This window comes from Apis florea, unplaced genomic scaffold (genome assembly GCF_048593485.1).
Source record: "Apis florea isolate Af1SG1 unplaced genomic scaffold, ASM4859348v1 contig_3195_pilon, whole genome shotgun sequence".
NCBI lineage: Eukaryota > Metazoa > Arthropoda > Insecta > Hymenoptera > Apidae > Apis > Apis florea.
In genome coordinates, this window is record NW_028256722.1 from 162489 (window position 1) to 183781 (window position 21293).

Below are 21293 nucleotides of genomic sequence, written 5' to 3' on the forward strand. Positions count from 1 at the left end.
TTCCGGCAATATCGAAAAAGGAAATGGACGATGACTCGTTGACTCACCCCGTAAACTCGACTTACCATGTGGTCCAGAGTATCTGTTGTCTCACTTTCAGCCATGAATATTTATTACACCACACAAAACAATTTGTTAATAATTTTTTCCCGCGTTCTCGAAGCACCATCCGACACTACGCAACGACACTACGCACATGCGCGGGGTTAACACTGCGCAACAGCGCGTCACACATGCGCGGGGTCGATGCGCGCATGATGCGCGCGCATTGAACGAGAGCGTCCTTTTTCGCGCGATCAGCGACGCAATAAATTTCGACACTACGGACGGTTATCCTGACAGAAAGTAATTTGTCCATTAATTCTGTTTTGTGTTTGTTTCATTGTGCGAGAATGTGTTATCAAGGGAAGAAGGAACATTAGTGTGAATAAATTTAACGTCAGAGTTCGTTCGCTGTGAAATACGAAGCCTGATACGCAGCCGGCGTTTAGTCCTTCGAGCTACAAGGTGGAAAGTATACACGAAAAGTGGGGGGACTATTGATGCAGTTCACTGCGTGAGAAAGTGAACATCGATCGAGGTATAGTATGGAGAAACTTTCGTAAAATTTTGCGATATACGCTTAGTTAGATTCGTTGGTGAATTACGTTAGGTTATGTTATATTGCAGAATGGAATATCTAGATGCTAGGAGCATGCGTTCGTAAAAAGAGAAGCTGTGGCACGTTGACCATTCGGAATCGGAATTTTCTACACTACAATCGTAAGGTAATACTGATTTATTTCGTCGTGTCGGAACACGTTGAATACATATAATAGTGTAGGGTGAAAGTGGAATCAATTGCGATAGGAACAGTTCTGAAACTGTTACATATTATTCTTTAAATTAGTATTCTAACAATGCGATAAATATCGTAAATTGCTGGAAGCGTTGTTGAAATGTGAGGGGTCAAATTATAGTTATTGCGATAATAATAGGGAACATATATAAAAAATATTACATATTAAAGTGAAATTATCTTAAATATTACATATAAAATATTAAATATTTAAATTTCATAAGGAAAAAGGCTACATAAATAAATAATAAGCATTGAAAGAAACATATATATTAAATTTTTTTATTTTAATTATATCTATTGCATGCAAATATGAGCAATTCCATTTCCTTTATTATAATATCCTTTATTATATATTTTTCTTAAAAGAATATATATTATTCATTTTTATTTAAATGAATTTTAAAAGCTAATTAAAAATTATTCAAACTTGTTATGGAATAAGTAAGGTTCATACTTCATAAATTTTATCAGTTGTTAGTTTATTAAAATTAAAAATGCAATTATTTATAAAAAAAACTTTTATTTGGTTGACCACAAAATATAATAAAAGTTATATGTAATGAAAGATAAATATATTATGCAGTTCAATTCATTTTTGAATTCAATGCTTTGGATGAATGCCAAACAACCTCTAATTTACACTAACCACAGTAAATATTATGTATAATAAATTGAACAGCATATGTATGAAAGATAAACACAGGGCTTCGTTTACGACGCACTTAGTTATGTTCGACCACGTTCTCACTTTGAAATATTTGTAAATATTGCGCCTCGTGTGTGTGTGTGTGTGAAATATTAAAAACAATAGAAAATGACTCGCAATAAGAAGATATTCTTAGAATGTAGATTTTTAAGTCTGTTTGAAAAAAGTTTATTTTCCTTATGAAAGATAAAATTTGTAATATTTAACATAAACTCTTGCTTTAATTTGAAATCTGTGTATATAAATTTATACTTTATTAAATTTATTATACTATTTATAATAAATTTTATAATATATAAATTATATAATCTTTTAATATTTTAATTATATATAGTAAATATGAAATTAAAACATTTTATATCTAATAATTATAATCCTGATCATGCATATTCAAATTAATCAATGTGTGCTTTATAAATATTACACCAAATTTAACTTTATTTTATATAAATAATTATAATTTTCTATTTGAGATAATTCATACAATAGATAATTTTTTCATAAGATTATGGAAAAATTATAAGGAAATTTGTACTTCTAATACAATTATCAACAATAAACATTTATCCAAATAAAAAATATTGTTTAAATAATCATTGTTCATATTTTGTTGAAACAGAAAACAATGCCAGTGAAAGAATGACTGCATCGACTACAACTTCTCTTCAAATATTGGATCAACATCTAGATTGAAGACAATGTATAGTGAGTTTCAATCCTTTATTTACTTTTATTTTCTGCAATTTCGTTGTCAATAATATGCATGCCGCTTTATATAAAGTATCGACACACGACGTACGTATATTATAAATCTATTTTATACCAAAAATTATCCATTTCATTAAGCTAAATAAGATAGTTTTTAACATTGCAATATCTTTTCCTCGCTATAAACTTTATAGTTTGATAGTTCAGGAAGTAATTAAAGCTTGCTTATTAAAACTTTAGTATCCGCAAAATATTAATTGCAAAATAACAACCGAGCATATAAGTTAGGGAATATGAAAATAGTAGTATTATTTATCGATACCAGAAGCGTTACTTATAATCTTCCTTTAAAATTCTCGATAAGGGTTGCGTAATTTTATAGCCACTTGTCCACACATCTTTACATTGACGCCTTTAATTACTCAAATTTCTCACTATAACGCGAGCAATAGCTCAGATAACTTAGGAACTGAATTACGAAAGGATCGTTAAGCGCATAATTGCTGATCACGGGCACAGTCATGGTTTGTTGCTGAACAATGTGATGAGATAATAATTAATCATTCTCAAGCATGAATAACTTTAACGCTTAAAAGTTAAACCGAGTAAGATTGAGAAGACCAGTTTCAAATTTCTATTCTCACTGTTATTAAAAATTTCCAAAAATATATATATACACATATTTTCAAACCTGCGTCTCTAAAATAATCGCTCGTCCACGCGACAAAGAGAATTATACCGGTCAGAATTACCGATCTCCAAGCAACCGTTAATAATCGTTAGAATTATCATTAATCCTTAAAAAAAGAGGGGAAAAAGCCCGGGGAATTCAAAAATCATGCGCTGTGCCCAAAGATCGGCCTCGAAAGGCAGGCCCTCGAAATATCTCGCGGGGAATGAACACGTCATGCGAGAGCACTCGAATCGATTTATCTTCGACACCCGATTGATTTATTGCCGATCGAGCGGATCTTATTTAGAAGCGGTATCGCGCAACCCTATCCACGATTCGTAAATCTTCGTAGATGTTCGGTAAATCACACGCGGCAAACCGTTCCAGCTTGATCCTCAAATTGTTTATAATACGGGCTATTAGCCGGTGTGTAATTGCGTCTCGAGCAGATCGAGGGGAACTACATAAATCAAATCGGATCTTGCGAGAGTAAACGCGAATTCTTTCCTTTTTATTGAGCGTGGAGTAAAAGTGTTGGTTCGAGGGGAAGAAGATTGGAAATTCGAGTAACGATGAATGATCAAACGAGTGACCTTTGACGGGGAGAGAGAGAAACGAATGCTTTTTTAATGGTGTTTTATGGGGTGTTTCGCGAAAGCGCGGGGGAAAAAGTAAAGTTACGGGTACCGGTTTATTTGGAAAGGATGATTGATATTATGCGAGGTTTGGTGAATGAGGTAGGATGGCGTTATTTAAGGATGCGGGGTGTTGAATGAATGGCGGTTTGGATGAAAAATGAAATGGTAGAAAGTGTGGTGTTGGGTTAAACGCAGCTATACACTAGGTGAAATGAACATTTATTATCGGGATGCACGTAATTTTAACTCGCGAGCATGCAACACTTTGTAACAATGTGAATATCTTTATATTCTCGAACTACGGAATCTCTTTTCCTAATGTAAATACGAATCTCCATTATCCTCCACTCCTCTCTTTACGAAATAATTTTAAACTTAACTCGATGGTAAATAAGTAAGTAAGTAAAGTCACGAAACAACCTACTCGAGAATTCTCAAAATTATCGTTTCCTCTCTTGCATCTTAATTACGTCCCTCTTTCGATCCTTTCCCTCTCTCGCGTTTCAAAGTACCCAAAAAAAGACGGAAGAAAACGCAAGAAAGGCGAAAACCGAGCGAAAGAGAATCGAAGGACTCGCCATATTTTCACGCGCACTTATCGAGCCTGCGACTTGAACGAATAAAAATTTATTCGAAGCGGCGGTTCCTTGGGGACGAAGGAAAGAAAAAAAAATAAATGAATAAAAAAAAAAAAGAAAACGGATAAAATACCGCGTCCGTATCTCGTCGCGGGCATAAATCCTTGGGTGGACACGGTCGATCCACCGCTCGGTATACCCGGTGAGCATCAAAGAAATGCATTCGGCGCGATCGGATCTCTCGGTGCAGATTTATTAAGCCTCTCTTTTCTGACGTTCCCATAACTCATTAGCCACGCCGCTCTTCCATCTTGTCAATCCTCACCGATAGTTCTGTTTTTTCTTAAATCGCATCTGGTTAACGAAATTTCGTATTATTGTAATTCTTGTCTGTTTAAATGGAGAAATTGATTGGCAACGGGTTTAGGCATGGATTTATTTATCGATCGATTTTTGTCGGTTTCTTTCAGTTAAGAAAGTATCATCATCGAAGTGTGTTAAAATTACGAAAATTCAAACAATTATGTAGAATTAACAAGTTGAGAGTAAGAATTGCAAAAATGAAAATTTGAATCTTTTCAAAATAAAATACAAATATAGGTTTTTAAGAACGTTATTAATTCCGAATCGAAGGAAGAGAACGAATCGAGAAACAAATTAAAAATAAAAATTAAACAAACGAAATGGCCCGATTGATTGTTGGGCATCGATTGGGATCCGATTCATTACGCGTACAACGAGTACAATTTATCCTTTTCGTTAAAGAGCAGCATACACCTTTCATCGACGAACGACATTACATTAAGCGTCGAACAAGCGATGCTTAATTCAACGGGGTTTGTAATCACGGGGTGGGCCGTAATTCCGTGATTCGTTCCCTTAAGATTTACAACCGTGTCGGTGGACGCAACACAAAGAAACGTAACGCTGTAACGCCGTTAATGTTTGAAGTTATGGCGACTGGTAGGGTTGTTAGGTAGCGAGGAGATAGAATCGAAACAGTACGCGTTTAGTGTAACTTATGTCTACTGTAAGTAGCTGGCAGACCGTGTGTCTATTCAAACATTCGAGCTCTGAGCAACGTGAAAAGAATTTTGCCTGGGATGGGGGGGGGGGACCATTGTTTCTGAATATCTGTACCGTGATACTTTAGCGTCGAAAGTTCATTGGATTTTTTTTTTTTTTTTTTTTTTATTTACAGATATTGATTTTTTGAATTAAATAACGATACGAACGATATATCGAAACATTTTTTCAAAATAATAATCCTTTTCGAGGGAATTGTTAAAATGTTGCTATTTGTGTGAAAGCTATCTGTAAATTAGGAATATTTAAAAATCGAGGTGTTTAAAAATGAATAATCGAAAGGACATAATGTTATTTTTAAACTCGGTGGCGAGCTTTTAAAAGAAAACTATTCCGTCTTGAAGAAAAGAAATGTTGAATTAGCGATAGTAGATTTCTTGGCAAGTTAACACGTTGCGAATTTATGATTATTTTTCTACTCTAATTCTCTCCTAATTCCCTCGCTCGCCCTTTCTCTCCGTTGAATATTGTTTTGTACATATATATATATATAAGGAACGCATGGACGTTAGCAGTCGATGGAATGAATGCGTTAACTGGCAATTTCCTCGCGGCGTGTTCTAGGAAATCGCGGCTAAATTACGTCTTTAACCTCAATGGACCTGATTCTTGAGTCGAGACTCGAGCGAATACTCGTAATTTTTATTCCTATTGCCAGCAGAAGTATGATGATGAAGGAATCTCTCTTTCTCTCTCTCTTTCCTGTCAAATTTGATCTTTTATTCCATTGACGTTGAAAATCGTGCCGAGTCGTCGAGTCGTAAAGTACGTAGAATCGTAAATTTCGCAGGACACTGTGAAAAAAAGTGTGTAATTGGACGTATTATAAAATAATTAAATTCTTTTTAATGAATTCATAATGAAATGAAAAAAGATCAAATTGTTTTTAATTTTTTTCTTTTTTTCTTTTTTTTTTTTTTGTTCCTTTTATATTAGGTAACTCTTTTATGTAACCGACTTTCCTTTCGTTTTTTATTTCCTTGGAAATCGAGATTTAATTTTCGAGTAACGTTTTCGACGAATTTCGTAAGCTTTTTGTTAATTTTTCTTTTTTTTTTTTTTTTTTTGGAATATTATTATTTTTAAAGAAGCGAAATGATTACAATGATATTTCAGTTATACAATAATTCGGTTGCGATTCAATTCATCATTTCCTTTTTTCCACGATTGTATTTCTGTTATCAGATTAGAGAAAAGAATGTTTAAACGAAGTAAGTCGGTGTAGGTTTAATTTATCATCTCTTACGAGATCGTAGATTTTATTTTCATTATCAGATTAGGAAAAAAATTTAAGAAATGAAGTTGGTCAATAGTTAATTCGTTCAATTCTATGGAAATTTCACAACTTCTGTTCTATTAATTTCTATTAATCCAACATACTCGTGATCGTCGTGCAAAATGTAACTTGTCACGTTTTGACCTCGAGGCTTTTCAATCATATGTACAACACGGTTAAATCACATTAGCCAACATAGTCTCTTGCGTGAGTAATTGCAACTCATGAGATTTAATGTGTTACTTTTGAAACCTTCGTGCCGCCTTAATCGAATGGAATTAAAATTCCTTTAATCCGTTTAACGATTGCTTGTGCAATCCATTTTTTCTTCTTCTTCTTCTTTTTTTTTTTTCGTATCGAACAGAATCTTATTCTTTTTCCGATAAATAATAAGATATCTTTCGTTTATTTCTTTTCTTTCTTTTGCCAGATAATATTTATACACGCATTTAGATTTTTTTTTAAATATTTTATGAAAAAAATTGCTTAAAAATTTGTTTTTAAAAACAAATATAATAATAAATAATAGAGTTGATATTTGGAGATAAAATGTGGAATTATAGGAAAGTATAGGTATTTCAATATATAAGTTTAAAAAGAATTAACACTGATATTCATCAAATATTTGTAATTGTAGGATGAAAATTACAATAATTTTAATTTTTCTCACAAAGTATTAGTTGTATTTAGTAATTATTAGACATAGTGTTCCTTTGTAAATATTTAAAATATCACGAGCAAATAATATAGTAAGGATTGCTAACTCTTCGATCGTTTCCATCATTTCCATGAGTTCTACTTACTTCACGAAACTCTAAAAAGATTCTTGGCCTTGATTACACCTACTTCCTCAATCACTAACATAAATAAATCCCAGATGTACTGATACATTCTATTTTGCTGATATTCTTGTGGTACGAATTATTCCCAGAGTCATTATTCCAAGAATAAAATACAAAATTAAGACGATATTCCGTTCAACGGTGATAAAATTGTTCTTTCCATACTCGTTAAATATTTTCTAAATTACGTAGTAAAAAAGTATATTTCAAAAAGTATTCTTGAAAATTAGAAAAAAAAAAAATTGACGAAGCTGATAAACATTTCAATAATAATGATATTTTATTTCTTACGTTAGGAAAATTATCTCGTTTGATTAAGCAAGAAGTATAATGTTGCTTAATTAAATAGAATATTTATTCGTGAAAAATTTAAACGTGTTGAAAAATGTTGAGAATTCACATAATAGGTATGCAAAAATATACAAATCAAGCAAATTGAGATATACGTTAGAAGGAAAAATAGATCTTAAGATGTGCAAAAAATTAATTTGCCTAAGTATTCCTAGCTCTAGTTGCAAATTGCTACTTTTGATGTGAAATAAAACATAATTCTTCTCTGATTTAGCATGATGTATGGAAATATATGCGAGACACTTCAAAAAACCTTTGCAATTTTTCTTCTGAAATGAAAAACAAATTCCATTCCAATATATATATATATATATATCTTATATCATAATTAAATTAAAAAAAAAAAAAACCTTCAAAGACAATTTTTCAAGAATAAAAGTAACGTTGAAGCAGGAATTTTTAGAAAACGCATATCCCCAAAGTGAAATTTCACAAATGTAAATGTAGAAATGAAGAAAAAAAAAAAAAAAAAAAAAAATGAAGGAACCAACGGGATTCGAATCCATGACCTTTGACCAGAAAGCGCGACCTATACCCGCATAAACCACGCATTCACCTCTTAATTCCAGTATCCTCGTTTCTTCCTAAATAATTGTCTCTGTTTCCTCAGATTCACGCAAATCCTACACCGAATATACATTATCACCTTTTAAGCATATAAATCATCCTTGATGAATGAATCTCACCTCTCTTTCCTTCGAACTTTTTCCTTGAAATATTAGAGAGGCGCGACTACTATTAATTTAAAATTTAATTAGAATTCCAACGTGCAACGATTATTCGAAACACGAATTTCTTATATCATTATCATCTCTTGGCCGGAAATTATCCGTTGCCAAACTTTTGTTGAATATTTCAAGAATGCAATGAAATCACTCGTCAATTATACAATCTTCTGACAGCCATAAATTAAATTTTTTAATTTTAAAAAAAAAAAAATTAAATTGGATCGAATGGAGCAATATTCTCTTCGATATTATTATTATTATTATTCACGATTAATTGAAATTACATATTCGACAATCGTTGCACCTCCAAGTAATCCCGCTAGATCAGATCGTTTGCACCCTTGCATAAGGTGTCTCTCGTTCGGGAATCGAGTTGGCCAACGTTTCTAGGCCAACGAGGCCGGCCTACGCCGCCGTGAGGCGCGATCTCGTTTTTCGATTAAAATTCGATATAGCCTGGTAACTGTAACTCGGTTCGCCGCCTCTCGGCTGAGGAACGCGCGCGTGTGTGTGTGTGCGTTCCAAGCAACAAGTTGCGAAAAGGAAGAGGAGAGGAACCGTCGAATGTCTTTCCTCTCGAATCGAATTAAACTCGAAATATCACCTGTTGATCGGCATTCGGGGTGGAATGGAGACGAAAACGATACCGAATGGAAGCTCGATATCTCGATCGTGGAACGGCTTTTTGTCGATTAATCGAGGATTGAACTTGATTGTTGTCTGGGACATCTGTTTCTTTGAAATTTCAGATGAATTTGTTCGATTGTTTCAATTTGTTGAATGGAAAGTGGAAGAGAAGAAATTATTTTTAGGAGAATGAAAATTGAAAATGGAGATATTCGAGTAGAGAAATACTCTGTGAATAATAACAAGTTCTGAAATATTTGGATGATGGTATAGAATCAAGAATGAAGAGTAATAAAATTGGAACATGCAAATAATGAAACAAATAGTAGATTATTTGAATAATTGTCTGTATAATTCGACACTCCAATGATAGAATATTTAAACATCCTGAAACTATTGAATAATGGACTTCGATTAATTCTCCTATATCAATGAACTACATTTATCCATATATCTTGCTCTCCCTCTCTCTAATTTCATTGAACTAACTTTTCATTGAACTTTTCGATATAAAATTTTTACCTTCCTTTTTTTCCCTTTTTCTCGTTCGAAACTTGCGATAGAGGTAAAGCAGTTTGTAAATTTGCCTGGTGATAAAACGCTATACGATCTCGGTCCTAATGGTTCAGATTTAGAGATAAAACAACCTGTTAGGTTGAAATATATATTTTACAGCGGGATATCATTGCTGTTGGGACATTATTATTTGAATGATTGTAGAGGTGGAGGGTTATCAGATCAGGCCTGTAGATCGAATAAATTATTGGGACGAATTGAAATGTGTTTCTCCGCGAATAAATCGTTATTTATTACTTCTTATTTATAATCCATTACGGTTATTCAGTCAATTCGATATATCATTATTCGAACGGGTAACAAATAAATAAAATATTTCGCAAACAATTTGGTAATAAGAATCGTTTGCTTAATTTCGTTCCTATGATATGATGTTTTAAGTTAAAAGTTGTCATCTTTTTGCTCGATACAGTTGAAAGGAATTCGTACGTAAACTTTTAACGACGAGAGTTCGTTATGGTTGGTTAAAAAAAAAAAAAAAAAAGAAAAAAAGAAAAGAAAAAGCGTTCATTGATACACATCTGGACCAGGAAAAACGGATAGATGGATGAAGAATGAACTGTAACCTTGAAATTGGATATTTAATCATGTGTAATAAGCGTAAGACTGTCACTTGTGTCAGGATGATTGATGATGATAGATGATTAGTGATAGGCATACTTATAGGAGAAACAGTAAAATACTTTTTACTTTTTATTTTATTATTCACATACTTTCTTGCAGAATCGTACAAGATAGAACAACTTCTTAATGATATTGTGCCGATGGTTTTTTTAATTTTTTTCTTTAATTCGCGGCCTGCTTTTAAGCGCAATTAAAAAGATTAAAACGCCTTTCAATTTTTATAGAAAATTTCTTTAAGATAATCTCTAAGAAGTATAGTTAATCTTACGTCTTGATTTTCATTTTGAAAAAATTCATTTTCAAATGAAAATTATTCCAAATTGAATGAATCCTCGACCCATCCAATTTTTCGACACTCTTTGTACTCCAGAAATATTATTAGAAATATCTTATTCCACGCTTGGTGGAATCTCACGATTTCGACGTGAAATTTTTTCAAAAAGGAGGGGGAGAGAACAGAATCAGTCGATTCGACACCTAACCTCACGGTTTTCCTGTTCTCTGCGTTCGAACGCGAGGCGAAACGTTCACGAAACCTGGAAATTTCCTTCTCTGAAAACGGGGCAACGTGGGTGTAACATTTCTGTTTAACGAACCGCGAACAATTATAGAGTTGGTGATAACCTTGATAAATCTCGCCACGTGGATTAGTTAACATTCGCAATCTTGCTTTTTTAATCTAGAAATTTTAATCTTCTTTCATTCATTTTCCTTTTTTTTTTTTTTTTCAATTTTACGCGTAGGATCGTGATAGATAGATAAAAATAAAAAAAAGAAAAAACCCCTATTCTATCTAATCTCGTTTCAAATGACATTTCTATAATTTAAATTTAACATCGAGTTTCTCCATTACATCGTGCCTCTAAAATCGTTCGTACAATCGAAAAAAAAGAAAAGAATTCGAAAGTAGATTGTCCAATTTTCAAGGAAATCAAAATCCCTTGAAATTTCCCAATTTCTGTCCATTTTGACAACAGAAAAATAATAAACGAGATCTGATTAATTCCGTGCAAAATTTCCAGTTTTGTGCATGCGGCACCGTAACAGGATTCGTTTTCACGCGAATTTTAAAATTCGCCCGGCAACCCGATCTGATGGAACGCGTTAATTGAATGAGATCAGCCCAAAGTGATCCGATCCTTTTCGATATCCATTTGGAACACGCCTTTGGAAATACGATATTTCGTTAAGAAGCCTTCTCCTCCCCTCCCTCCTCCTTTCGAGGGAAGAAGTTATTTCTCCTCCTCCCCTCAACGAAGAAAACGGCAGCTCGGTCGAAGAGGTTAGGGCTTGTCGAGAGAAGTGTCGGTATATATATATATATATATAGTATCGAATTTCTTTCTCGATCTTTTCGAGAGAGAGAGAGAGAGAGAGAGAGAGTTCCATTAACATATACACACTCATACTCACTTTACAGTCTAGAACAACGAATCAATTATTTTGATACAAATTCACGATACGAAATTCGAATGGATCTTGCAATTTTTTATAAAACAATATGGTTTTCAGTTGATAAAATCGTAAATCGAAAAAGATCGAGTAGAAATAAATTGAGGGTTTCTTTCGACATGTAAGGGTCCCGTTATTTTGATACAAATTCGAAATGGATCTGTTGCAATTTTTTATAAAACAATATGGTTTTCAGGTAAAATCGTAAATCGAAAAAGGTTTCTTTCGACACGTAAAGGTCTTTTTAGCCGCTAAGTCGCATTAAATTCTTTATCGTAAGCCAGTAGAATTACATTCCTCGAACCATCCACCATGTATTCTTGCTAATTTCATTGCACTTTCACCACTTTCGACGATCTTTAATTATTTCGTATTTCTCTTCCATAGTTGAAACTGCGCGTTTTCGTTTACATTGCGATAATTCTCCGTGTGGATTGTTATGATTAACACAGTATTTATATTTATCTAAATACATTACGTCGTAATTTAATGTATATGTAAACATTGCGCTGATAACATACGGATAATAGAACAGATCTATTATCATCGTGTTTACATTCAAGAAGATTACCGATCAACGCAACTAGAGAATATAATTATATTACATATACACATTATTGGTAAATTTACATAAAATATAGGATGGTGACTATACGAAAGGGTTAAAATTTTTAGACGAACGTTATCGATCGATCGAGAGATAGAATAAAGAAGAATCGAAGTATTTATCACTCGACATTGCCTCTGAATGGGAAATTGTGATAAACTGTCTGTATCCAAGGTAATGACATCATGGTTATTCGATCGTTATAATGCCGTATCGCGAGTATTGCTGTTGGTTTACTTGAATAGCCATTGACTTGGCGCGTTCGATTCATACGTTTCTATCCGCGAGACGGCGTTAGACAGAGAAGTGTTAAATCGAATGATTTATACAGTCGGTCGGGTTTTAAGGTTGGAGAAGCCAGTTGGAGAGGATCGGTTGGAGATGGTGTCGTAAGGCGCCGAGTTTATAGGATTCCCTGGATACGAAGGTGAGGAAAAACCGATTCATCGGTATTCATTGGTATTCAACGCGTCTGTTCATTTCTGTCAACGAGTCACATCACGTCCCGTATGAACGAATTTATGTACCGCGATAAATGCTCGACATGACAACCGTTTACGTGTAAACACGCGTCAATTAATCCATCGGGAGGGAATGAAACGTTGCTCTATGATACGCGGATTGATCAATGTTTGAATTATCGATCGAGTGTGTAATCTCTGGTTCAAGAAATCTGGATGCTCGATCGTGGAAATGAATAAACGGTTAATAACACAACAAAATCGTAAAAATTCGCGTATTCTCTGATTAAAAAATTTTTCGAATCGAACGTGCATTAATTGCAATAATATCCTCGCAAACCTATCAATTCTTACTTCATAGCTTTCTCCTTAATGGATTAATCTTATTATATATCTCGATCGATATTTTCAATTAAACCTTCATCTTAAAAAAAAAAAAAGTTCGTCGACGAAAAATTTCTTGCAATAATGAATAAATTGGCAGAAATTCTTCGCAAGAATCGAACGAGTATGCTTCTCTCCTTGGAAAAAAAAAAAAAAAGAAAATAAAGACGATTACAAGTCGAACGATTGGGAGTTACAGAGAAATCTGAAGAAATCTCGGTTTATTTGCGAAGATCCTCGTTCAACGAGCATGGAATTTTTCGTGGTCGAAAATCGATTTGCGAGAACGAAATTAATTTTGGCAGGCAATTTGTGTCTATACGCCGGAAACTGGGTCGTGTAACGGTCGTGAAACTGGTGGGTCTGTGGTCCTAGCAGCCGGAACTTCCGATTATTCCGCGAGCTTTGTTTCCAACCGTGGCGTGAAATCGTGAGAAAAAAGAAATCCCTTTTTTTCCTGAACGATGTCCTCTTGGAGGGGGGAGATTTCGTCGAGAAACATTAAAGGAGTGAAAACAGCCTCCTCCCCTTCTCAATTATTATTATTTTTAAAAATAATTCACGGGGAAGATAAATTTTCCTGGCCTCCTTCTCGTATTCGAAATCGTGTGTCCTCGACTTTTTTAGAGAAACCATTTTCATCCTTTCGTTGACGGAAAGAAAAATACATTTCAATTCTACCTTCTGAGAACTGTCTTTCGCATGAATTTCACCAAGATCGATGACAATGCGAGAATACGAATACGTTGTAACGCCATGACTTGTGACGATAGCAACATTTCTCGTCTATTTGCAATAATTAAAATCCTTTTCCTTTATATTTTCTATGAGAGGGAAAAATAAAATAAAAATAAAGTTTGTTGTAAAGACTTTCGCGGGTGAAAGAGAAACATTCGAATTTTCAAATTCGATTGGTTCTCGTTCAGAGTTTTAAAGTCGAAGGAACGTGGATAGAGATACACTTAATTTCACAATTTGTATAACACGATATTCTCCGAGAGTTTGAAACCTACGTACATCTGAAAAAGAGTAAAGTAAAAATGAAGTGATAATGGCGGAACATGGCTGCTGCTTGCAAAATTCGTGGATTTCCATCCACTGTGTTATCCATTATATGCAAATCTCTATCGTATATGCCGCATGGCACACATTTTCACATATTGGTGTACTTCTTTGTTCGCCTCCTCTTCTTTTTACATAATGTATGACTGTCATGTTCAAAAAATACGAGGGGTTTAACATGTGAATGGAGTTTGCGATTTTGTGAAACTGAATAATTTATACTCGAATAAATTCTGGGAGGGAGCATTGCAATTAGAATTTTAAAACTTCCTTTATATTATTATTAGGGTATCCGGAAAATAATCCTCCCTCCTCCTTTTTATCTTCTCTTCCCAAATTTTTCTACAATTCATCCGAATTCGAGAATCCTTTGGAATGTAGGTTTCGTCGTTTCAGAATTTCTTCCTCTTTTTTTTGTACAAAAATTTGTTTTTTCTTTAGATTTGTCGTTGAAAAGACATAGTGCATAAGTATCTATCGAAATCTGTATAAAATATTCGGATTTAATCCATCGTTCTATTATGATCCATGCAATAACCCAAATCGAACAAGCACGAAAAATTAAAACTCTATCTTTTTTTATCTTCATACAAACATTTTCACCCCCTAATATTTATTAGCTTCTAGAATCTTCTTCCATTCCAAAACCATATAATCGTCAAATAAACTCTAAATTACTCTAAACTCTTTTCTTTCCCTGTTTCACGTTATTTTGATTATCTCGTTACGCTGATTATTAAATTAAATTAAATTAATCGGAACACTTTCTCGAATAAATCATATTTAAAAAAAGAACAACAACCAAAATTATATCTTCCATTATAATTTATCCCAAATAAATTTCGTGGAAGGGATCTAAAAAATCCTCCTTTTTTCCTTTCCTCAAATTTTTCTACAATTCATCTGTTTCGAGAATCCTTTAGAAAGTAAACTTCGTCGTTTCCGAATTTCTTTCTCTTTCCCTTGTGCAAAAATCCTCAAGATTTGTCGTTGAAAAAGTTCACATAAATAGCGTACATAATTACCTATAAAACCTATTCAGATTTATCTCAATTATTCGACAACAGTACCCCTTTATACCTAACTTCCTTCCATTCCAAAAACACATCGAACAAACTCTTTCTCTCTTCTCCATTCCACGCTATTTCCATTACGACACGCGTATCAATCCGATTGTTAACTGGAATTAAATTAAATCACACCGCTTTCTCGAATAAATCGTGTTAAAAAAAAAAAAAAACAACCAACCGATATATTCCATAATACCATTATAACGCGTGTAACAAGAATCTGAGAACGGTTTCGATCGGATCGAAACGGCGGCGCGTAAGAAATCGCGCGTTAATTATTCGTGCCGTGCGTTTTCCCGTGTATCGTTAAGCGATCGCGGTTGAAAAATGCCCCCGCAAGGTGGGGACGTAACGCGCAACAGCCGCGATATTTATGGGGCGACGATGCTATCGGCGATCTATTCTCACGTGGAAAGCGGCGAGGCAGAAATCGAGGGACCCTCGTCGAGCTCTCGAGGGACGACGGAGGAGAAAGTAAAGGCCGAGGACTCGAATCGGCGATCGTGCCCGTTGCTGGATAATGGTTAATCACGATTATTAAGCTTAATGAACGGGCCCGAGGAGACCGAGTTATTCCACGAAAGCGGCCTATTCTCTTTAACTCGCTTTTCGTTTCCCTAATAAACCGACTCGAGTCGTTGATATTTGTTCCGTTTTCAGATGTGTCGCGGGAAATTATTTCTTCAATTTAATGATATTTTAACGATATTTCTTCGATATCTGTTTCTTCGAGGTTATACAAATTATTTTTGTTAGCAGAATTTTTAGTTGGTTTCTCTATGGATATGAATTGAAAGGTTTGAAATTTAGGGATTGAAATTTAGGAAGGATCTTTGAGAATTTTTGTTAGTCAGTTTCTTTTTTGTTTAGATATAAATCGAAAAGTTTTGTACTTAAGAAAAATGGATGTAATAAATTATTTCTCCAATTTAATGATATTTGTCGTTTCTTCGATATCTATTTCGATCGACATTGCGATTGTAGAAATTATTTTTGTCAGCAGAATTTTTACTTGGTTTCTGTATGGATATGAATTGAAAGGTTTGAAATTTAGGGATTGAAATTTAGGAAGAATGTTTGAGAATTTTTGTTAGTCAGTTTCTTTTTTGTTTAGATATAAATCGAAAAGTTTTGTATCTAAGAAATCAGGTGTAATAAATTTCTTAGAGAAGAGAAGTTGGCTACTAATGCGAGCATTGTTGTTTATCTGTTTGAATTATGCATGAAGTTTAGAAGAGTTATGTGTGAATTCTTGAGCAGAATTTTTGTTTGTTTAAATATGAATTGATGATCCTTTAAAGGAATATTATAATGATTAATGGCGATAAATTAAAGTAAATACATGAAAAATGTACATAAATTTTTTTTGATTTTTTCAAGTGCTGTAAGATCAAGTTGAAAGATAATATCAAGTTTCTTGCTAATTTCTTTTATTCATTTGTTATTTTATTATTCCATAACAGAAAATCCGTATAAATGGTCGACGTGTATAATTAGTATATCATTATGATATCACTTTATATTTATTATGTATATTTATTAGTGCGAATAGCTTGTTTATCAGGTTTGCATTGCTATAGTTTCAATGGAATACATAAATCACTATTACGATAATAAAACTGGAATGCTTCATTAAATGAATCTGATATATATATACGTACGAATTGAACAAAATACTACAACAAGTTCAATTTCTTCGTAAAACAAACACATTCTCACGTAACGTTTAATCGAAGTAATAATTCAAAAGTGTTTCATCATTCTTGTTTAAAATAATTAAAAACTCAAAATAGCTGAAAATTAACTTTCTAAAACTTTCTAACTCGAAAATTATAAATATGATTTAATGTCTAAAATCTATACGTAAACAATTAATACATAAATTATAACTTTCTAAAATTTTATAACTCTGCTACGTTCTTTGAATCATTTTTGATCGAGTGATTTTTTTTTTTTTTTTTTTAAATATTTGATTCCTTATTCCACATTTTTATACCAAAATTTCTTGTGAACTATAAATTTTAATCGAGATATCCAATTTCCATGTTTCCATCCATCCATATCGAAACAAAATATCAATTAAATCATCCCGAGGCAATCTGCAGTTCTCAATTTATATCAGAATTGTCGAGTCCAATAATTATATCGTGCAGATTAAACCCGTTAAAACAAAACGAATGATGTAACACTTTTTTTCTTTTTCCTGAAAGTTACTGAATCGTGAAAACGCAAATATAGCTGACGAATTCATCGCGATTAGATTAGTCTGACCGTTTATACATTTTCCGTTTCGCTCATTCTTGCTACATTTTTTACTAATTTTTTTACACATGGTGTGATACGTGACCTTGTTTTCTTTTTTCCTTAATTTTCTTCTTCTCCGTCGAGAAAATCACGAGATTTATTATTAGCCGAAGTTTGCTCGACCTTCGTCGTTTCTCAGACCTCCCCTTTTTTCCCTCTCCAAGCGTTCTTCTTTTATCTCCATTTGTAAAATCAGCAGGAAGAATTTATTTATATTAATCAAAAATAAAGTAACGTAACCTTTTCTTCGATTAATTAATCGAATATTAAATTATAAAAGGAGAAAAGTTACTTAATAAAACAAGTTTCATTCCTCCCCTAACTTCTCAAACTTTCAAACAAATTCTCCTTTCAATAAAATTCTAATAATAATAACAATAAAAAGAAGCTCGGCAATATTCAATTGTTCAACGAAACTCTTTAATTAAGAAAGAAAACTTGCTTATTTTCGATTAAGGGGAGGAGAAGAAAAAGTTTCGAGCCTTCCTCAACAATCGTGCAACAATGCTGCGTGTGCATTCCACGTTCAGATGAAAGATCGGCTGACGAGAAGTCCTCGGTAATGAGTTAATAAATGGGCCTGGGCGCGTAAACGAATGCAACAATAGACGGGCGCTATGTAGGGTAACGATTGCTCGTTCGTTGAATTGTTTCCCACAGAGAGAGAGAGAGAGAGAGAGAGAGAGAGAGAGAGAGAGAGAGAGAGAGAGCAGTGCATTTTTCTTTGTGGAGCGCCGCCGGTGTCGATCGATCGGCTGACGAAACTAGCCTCGTTTCGTCATTTCGTGTTTGCTCGCCTCTGGACAATCCTTGCGAAGAGATCGTGCCAACAATCCTCTCGCGAAACAGATCCTTTTTTCTTTCCCCCCTTTTGCCGCGAAACATTCGTTGAATCTCGTCAATCATCTCGTTCGTTACGATGGAGTTCGTTTATTGTTGGACGGTGTTTGGAAGATAAGGGAAGCGGAGAAATAAATAGAAACTTTTCGTTTCGAAGAATTACTACCTTAATCTTTTGTTTTTGTTTTCGTTTTTGCCTCGCTCTCTGTTATCTTCTCGTTTCTTATGATTCCTCGAATAACCATCTGTTTTTGTTTTCGTTTTTGCCCCGCTCTCTGTTATCTTCTCGTTTCTTATGATTCCTCGAAACACGCTAGGAATAATTCTGAAGTTGGTTGAACAGGTGGATCGTAGAAGAGTTAGATTTTCGTAGCTGTCCACGAGCGATTTTATCAAATCGAGGAAATTGTACGTAATATTTTAACCCTTTGCAATATCCTACATTTTATTATTATACGTGTATATATAGGGTTAATTTTATTCAATTCTCGATTTCCAGACACTTTTTCTTTTATTTTTTTTTGCAATTAAATCCTTCGTGCCGTAATAGAATAAGATTACGAGTGTATCGCAATGGGATCGAAATATTATCTCCAATCATTCAGCATTACAGTCAATGTTTTACCCATATACGTATCGTTCATGAAATCATTCATTCGGAACGTAACGGATTCAACGATCAAGGCGACAAGTTGCCTTTTGTAGCCTCGTGGCCAATTATATTTGAGAGCGGCTAATATGTGAGATCCCTTTCAACCGTGTACAATTATTAAATCATTCGTGTTCATAGGGCAAAACGTGAAAGCGAGTGTGAAATGAAATAGAATGGCGGCCTCCCAGTGTCAGGTACATACTTCATGTCTTAAATGGTGGTTTCAGTTCGTTTATCGCGCCCGGTTCGCGAAGCTGGATCGAAAGTATTATTCGAGACACAAAAAGGTATCTTGGCCTCTTGCCTTTGTGAATCATACCTCCCTCGGCTCGTGTTATGTGCTATTTATATTGCCAATAATAATTTGAATCGTTTCATCGGTAATTTAGACGTTGCTCGAAACAAGGGTAGGTTATTTAAGCATGCTCGTGGACATTTTATTTCGAAATAGTGAAATATATTATTAAAAGCAACGTATATTAAATTTTCTTTCTTCACCAGTGATTTAAGTATAGGTTAGGCCAAGTTGGGGTAGTTTAAGTAATTTTCATAACGTATTATGATATCCATATAATTAAACATTTTCAAAAATATTTTATGTTATTCGTTCGACGAGATTATCATTTGTCTCTGATTGGTCAAAGTTTAAAAGTTTCCTCTCGTCGAAATTATTATCGATTATCCACGGTTTCTTCACCCACCGAAAAATACCCATAGACATTTCTATTGGAGATTTCGATGCTCGATAAAACAGCTTTAACTACGTTACAGCGAGTTCACGCTGTGCTGTTATCTGAAATTCTTCCAATCCGATGCTAATTATGAACGAGTTAAAATATGTTTTTCTGATTCGAGTGGATTAAGACACGACTGTAGGAGAGACAGTAGCATAAATATCGGGCAGGGTACGAATCGAGATTTATAACCAATGCAGGGACAGAAACTTAGGAATACGGAATGATAAGCCTTATCGATTAATCGATATTGAAAATCTATCCACGATAGACACTTGGAAAACTTTTCGAAAATAATGTTGGATCGATATCGAACATTGCAACAAAGTGTCGAGCGTATAATATTTAATTCTCGTAAAATATACACACACAAAAAAAAAAAGGAAAAGAGAAAAATCTTGGAAAGAAAAGAAGGAACGTTATCCAAGAGATTTAAACATGGGAGAAGAAATTACATTAGCCATAGTCGAATGCTGAAACATCAAGGAGGAAGTGTACCGCGAAATGTCTAATCTATTCGATAGAATCAGAATTCATCAAAGTGAAGAAACGGACAGCATTGTACAACAACATCATACACTTCCTCCACTCCTCTCACAATGTTCGATTCTACATTGATTGATTCTTTCTATTAAACGAATCCGACAGCCCGTTCTCGAACCTCTTGTTGAATCACGATAAAAATTCAAAGAGATTTCGCACGCCTCTGCTCTTCCACGTCCATACACATTTCCAATAAGTGCACCTGCGTGCCAGAAAGCGAAGCATGGGCGTTTAAGGCCTTTAAACTTTATTCTTCCAAACGAATTTTCTTCGACAATTCTTTTCAATTGATTGGACCTTCGCCCAACCTTTCGATACTACCGCATCATTACTCAAACATCACATAAACGTTCATCCTCTAAATAACATCCAAATCTCACTCTTTCGCAAAACAAGAGAAAGAAGAAGCAGAAATAAAACACTTATCAGACGATAATTGGAGACAATTGGAGATTAATTTAGATCACGTGCAGGATAAGGAGGGAGCGAGAGGATCGACTTTATCGAGCGTCAGGTACATAGCTAGCAGCCCAGCTATTTAACCGTGGACAGAAACGAAACGAAACGAAGCCATCGTCGTCGACAACGTCTGCCTCTCCCTGCCTGCCTATCTCTATCCTTGCGCAACCCGCCAACGTGGGGCGCAAAAGAGACGAGAGATACGCCCACGTAGCCCGGAGCTGTCACGGGCGAGAGCCGGCTTAGAAGTTGGTTGCCTCAACCGAAGTCGTCGAGGGCTTGGCACGCGGCCACCGAACTACCGCCTCTCCGTTCTTTGCCGAGTTAAGAATCTCTTCCTCCCCTCCTACTTTTTTCTTCTTCTCCTTTCCTTCGATCTCGTTCGCTTTGTGTCTCGTTCCGCGAGAAATTCGTGATTTGTATTTAATATGACCGTGCTCGTTGGATCGTGGCCGGTTCTATCGATTCCGC

General features: G+C 34.4%; 1 protein-coding gene and 1 long non-coding RNA gene across 2 annotated transcripts in view; one reads left to right on the forward strand and one right to left on the reverse strand.

Moving 5' to 3' along the window:
- LOC100870761 (uncharacterized) overlaps positions 1-21293 on the reverse strand; it is a 124439-nt gene that overhangs the window by 57001 nt on the left and 46145 nt on the right. The window lies entirely within an intron of this gene.
- The window catches only part of LOC105736779 (uncharacterized), a 56395-nt gene continuing 35385 nt past the window's right edge, over positions 284-21293 (forward strand). Inside the window, exons 1-3 of the long non-coding RNA XR_015292703.1 lie at positions 284-580; positions 670-767; positions 2167-2252. This is a non-coding gene — a long non-coding RNA (uncharacterized LOC105736779). The remainder of the gene's footprint in view (positions 581-669; positions 768-2166; positions 2253-21293) is intronic.